At 30.9% G+C, this 5,181-nt stretch overlaps 1 long non-coding RNA gene across 2 annotated transcripts; it reads right to left on the bottom strand.

Moving 5' to 3' along the window:
* Positions 1 to 1,508: 1,508 nt before the first annotated feature.
* On the bottom strand, positions 1,509 to 4,360 carry LOC133823393 (uncharacterized). 2 transcript variants are annotated; one of them, XR_009888295.1, is made up of 4 exons: positions 3,329 to 4,360; positions 2,086 to 2,529; positions 1,909 to 2,009; positions 1,509 to 1,803 (listed from the first exon to the last, which is right to left on the bottom strand). It is a non-coding gene; the product is annotated as an uncharacterized LOC133823393 (long non-coding RNA). The 2 variants fall into 2 exon arrangements; XR_009888296.1 differs by having other exon boundaries at positions 1,909 to 2,000.
* Positions 4,361 to 5,181: the final 821 nt, after the last annotated feature.

The raw sequence follows: 5,181 nt of genomic DNA, 5'->3' as shown, positions 1-5,181 counted from the left end.
TTTTCTTCTTTTATTGTACAAGACATTTTTGGGGACTTGGCCCTTCAGGTCCATGTTTGGCATATGTGACATTTAATAACTTATTATTATGAACCGAAATTTTTATTTCTTTTTTTAATTTTTTTTTTTCAAAATTTTATGAGACATAATATTGAAGCTACTCTGCAGTAGTATCTCGCCTCAGAATCTTTGCTGTACTGAGAGAGTCCTCTAGCTGTATTATTATTACTGTTACTGTTACTATTATTTTTTATATCCATTCAAAAAAAAAAATCTCTTAAGGAGTAGTTTTCACTGTCTGAAAAAGTAGAAACATGAAAGCCCAAAAAGGACCTCAGAAATGAGTTTGAATTGCAGTTTGGTAGTTTTGTTTGGTTACAATTTGGTTATACTGACTCGATGATATACAAAATCTTTTTCCTTTTTCCATTTTTACTATAATTATTTTTCTTCTCTTTCTTCTTCAAATTCTCTAATTAGGGCCGTAAAGTCATAAGATACCTAATGTACTAAAATACTAAAACCATGGCCATTCACTATAAAAATTGACCCACTCCATGTCTTAGTCTAGGGCTCTGGCCTATGTAGCCTGGCACCAGCCACTCCATTCACCTAAAAAGCTAGAATGATGACTTGGGTTATCTAATTTTGTAGCCAATTTCTTTTAAAAAAATAAATTTGAAAAAATTTATGAAGTGACAGGTGTCAGATGTCAGACATGAGTTGGAGCATCCAGTTATTTAACAAGGGAAAAATGCTTTTTAAATTTTTTTTTTTTTAAATACTAGAAATGGGGGTTAGTTTATACTTTCTACTTTCTTGTTGTTGTAACTACTCTTTTTTAATCATTATTTTGCTATATTTGGTATATCTGTTCTATTATATTCCTTAATAAAATAAATCAAAATTTGATGAACTGTTCGATTAGTTTGCTATATCTGTTTCATTGTTTTCTTAACGACTTCCTATATTTGGTATAAAGGCCCTTTCACCATAGATAAACAAGTATGATTATATATTAGACTTGAGATTTAATTTCAGCTTGAGCCTTAAAGTTTGACTACTGTCCCACTTTAGCCATGACCTTTAATTTTAGGTGTAATTAATTAATATTAAGAATGAAAGGGTATTTGTGTGGTAAACTAACATGAAAATAAAATAAAATAAACCTTATACTTATCCTAATATCTAGAGGTGAACATCGGTTGGTTTGGACGGTTTTTTCATATTAATAAATCCAGAATTCAGTTTTCGGTCCGGACTGGTGCAATCCAAAAACTGACTGACCAAATCAATTAAAGAAAAAAAATCGACCGTTTTGGACCGCGAATTATTCAGTTAAACCGACCAAACCAAATTTATTTTTTTAAATTTTAGTGAAAAAACTAAAATTTTTAGATTGTTGGAATCTATTTTTGTGCGTTTTTAAAACATAAATATATAGAACATAATTACGTTCACAAATTTGAAAATTTGAAACATAATTAAAAGTCCATAAGAGCATAACATAACCTCAAATCACAGCACATCAAAAGTCCAATACTCCAATGTCTATTTGTCCAATCCAATACACAACACAATTAAAATTTAAAACCAAAAGCCTACAACTATAAATCTCAACACATGATTAAAGTTTAAACTTATAGTCCAAAGTCCATAGTCCATTATAACACAAATTAAATCTAAGTCTAATCGACTACAATAACACTAATCAAGCTCAAAAGAATAGATAGAAAACAAACTCCAATCCAAAATCCAGCATTCATTTCATGGCCTGCATCAAGCAACCATGACCACATGCTCCTAAGAAAAAAGAAAGAATAAAATTATAATGTATGACACATGCTACATAATACTTTTAAGAGAAATAAAGCTACTAAACTACAATCTTAGAATTCAACTAGTTACCTTGAGATTTCAATTGTTCTTATCGGTCCCACTCCCTCTCCCAGAACCACTGCCAAGATTCTCAAGTACATAAGTAATACACGAGCCATCACCTGACAAATCTTCAATTAATACAAATAAGCTATAATATATATATAATATATTTCAATTAGAATAAGCTATTAAGTAAATAAATACCTGGAAAAACTTGTTCACATGCCTCTAAACCATCACTACTACAAATTTGACATGGGATGATGGTTTTAAACTGTTGTATGGACTCTCATACGTCGGTTCTAATACTGTCGTCCCATGCAATGTCATGCCATGTAAAGTATGAAACGACAGTTTAAATAAAAGTGTCATCTCATGTCGTACATGAGACCATGGTTCCTATACAAACGTTGTCTCTTGTGGGACATGAGACGACAATTTATGTGCAAGCATCATCCACTACAGTAAATGAGACAACAGTTCCTACTCAAGCGTCATCCTCTTGCAGTACATGAGATGACAATTTATGTGCAAGCATCGTCCCCTGCAATACATAAGACGACAATTTTGTGGAGACCGACGTCTCATGTAGAATATGGGAATTTTTTCATTTCTCTATTTTCAACCACTATATTCATTCATAATTTCCTGTGTAATTACAACATAGTTCAGACAAAATCAATAGGCAGACAAAATCAACAGAACTCAGTATGTTCCAAATCTAAAAATTACAAGATCAAAATATACACTTGGAATAACTATCTAAGTGCTAACTAAAATCTACAATTAGTATAATTTTTAATTCTGATTTCAAAAGTTACTCTAGCTATGACTCATGCGCTCAATAAGTTTGGCTGCCCATTCATTTCGAGTTTCATTAATTTCACCAAGTGTATATGTATTCTTCCCACCACACTACAAAACACAAAATAAAAAACTATCACTAGTACAAAAAAAAGCATTTAAGGCTCGCATTGCAAGCCTCAAAAAAGTTTTTAGAGTGCTCTCCTGCGAGCCTTCTATTTAAGAGCCTTAAAAAGTGAAGTTTTTTAGGGCATCATCTTTATGGTGTTAAAAACACCTTATTAGGACTCGCAATGGGTACCTTCATAAATTATATCTCAATTTAAAAAAAATATATATGTTTATTTTTAATTGAATTGTAATTTATATGATATATATTATATTTTTGAAAGCTTTAAATAAATTTAAATTTTAATAAATATCAATAATAAAATCATGTATTAGAAATAAGACCAAGATCCATCCAATAATACAACATACAAACATAGAATCTTTGTAGCATCTAATGTTCCTATTGGAATAGTACAAACCTAAAACAATTTTAAATAAATTGGAATACGCAATTGCAAAGATTGGCTACATGTACACATATAAACTTTTACTCAGATATTCCCCTCAAAGTTCAGCTTAAGGGATCATGTACCATCTGAATAAGCTTTATGTGTCCACTCCAGTTGCAAACCTGTGAAAGATGTGCCTAATTGCATTAAAAGAAACATAGCAGATAGTTAAGCAAATCGCAGATAGTTAACTGAAGAATTCAAAGAAAGCTACATGAGCAAAATAGCATACGTAGTAAGCTACCTTAGACTAAGAGACTCACCAAATAATAGGACAATAAGAGATGGCAAGAAGGCACACAAAATGGTGCCAACCAATTCGCACATTTTAGACAATGAATAAGAAAACATTGTTCATTCAAATATAGTTTTTCATAAATTATGAAGGGTAATTAAAGGAAAACTAACATCAATGATGAGATGCTGCAATAATATATAAAACCACTGAAACCCATTTCACAAGAACGAGAAACAGAGCAAATCATTACTCTCAAAATGAAAAAATACATATTTTTAGATATATATAATAATTATATTTGTGTGTAGCTGTGTTTATGATCCCATTCGAAACAGAGCAACTCATTAATCAACATACAAACAAAAATCTAAAAAATGCAAGAGGATAATTCATGACCCTTTTCCCGTCTCAACTACGGCCCAGTCATATATGTTGTTTCCCACTCTATAATAGTACTACACTAGTTTTATCATTCTAAAAAACGGCTTGAAAAAATAAAAAGCACAAGTCACATGACATATTTGGCTTTATTAAATTTTCAAGCAAAATAGAACATGTATATTATATATAAACCTCAGTCCTTACCTTGGTATCATTCCCTATACATAGACTCAACTAGCCAGTTTAAGCAAAACATAATAATAAAAATGTAACACTCAAAACCCTTTTCATGTATCATTTATATAATTTCATCATAGAAAATTTCAACAGCCCATGCCAATGAGAAACCCCAATTAAATAAAGTCTACTCATCACAACTCAATTAACAATTCTCATATCTAAGATACAGGAAAAAAAAATAGAATCACATGATCAATAGTAGAGTTTAGATATCCTTTTTTTTTTGTTATAACTTGTGTCAAACATAGCAACCAAATAGATTAATAACACAACAAAGACAGCTGAACCAACCAACAAGAACTAGAACAAACAAACTACACCAGGACCTAAACCTGGGAATTACACTAAAAATAAAGTAAACGAACATAATATAAAGGCTAACATAATAGAGAAATAAACAACAATACAAAGACTTAAGACCCTAGCACACCAGATGTAAATGGATAATGGCATAGACTGACCTTGCTCAAACTCCTTGTGGTCTTGGAATATGCATGTAGGGATATGTTCATTGTTCAGCTCTCCATGGCACTTGTTCTTCCTGCCCATTTAGCTAGATTATGGGCTACTAGTTATAGCTCTTTGAAATGTACTGAACTTCCACCATAGTATACGCCATAAGTTCATAACAATACATTTCATAGTAAATTTTTTAGAAATTTAACATAAAAAAGTAGGCTTCCAATGACAATTAATCTCCATGACCATCAATCTACAACATTGACTTAATGTAAGGAAAAAAAGGTTCAAGAATCATAATATCTGCAAGCTGATACAATACCTTAATCTAGGGATTACTTGTGTGTCCTAAGCTTATAAAACTGCTACTGCTGATCAAAATCAAATGAACATACAACAATCAATATATATATATTCTATGATCCCTCTTATATGATGTAACAATTAATTATGGTAAAGTGCTTTCACATTCTTCACATCATATCCCAATACCTGTAACAATGTAAAACATTTTTAAGCTGATGAGCAAGTTAAAAAAGAAAAAGAGCATTAATGAATTGTTAATATCTGCATATACCTTCTGAACATAAAAGCATTATTTTCTGAAACAATTTTTTT

Source organism: Humulus lupulus, chromosome 3 (genome assembly GCF_963169125.1).
Source record: "Humulus lupulus chromosome 3, drHumLupu1.1, whole genome shotgun sequence".
Classification (NCBI taxonomy): Eukaryota; Viridiplantae; Streptophyta; class Magnoliopsida; order Rosales; family Cannabaceae; genus Humulus; species Humulus lupulus.
This window is presented reverse-complemented; position numbering and strand designations above follow the sequence as displayed.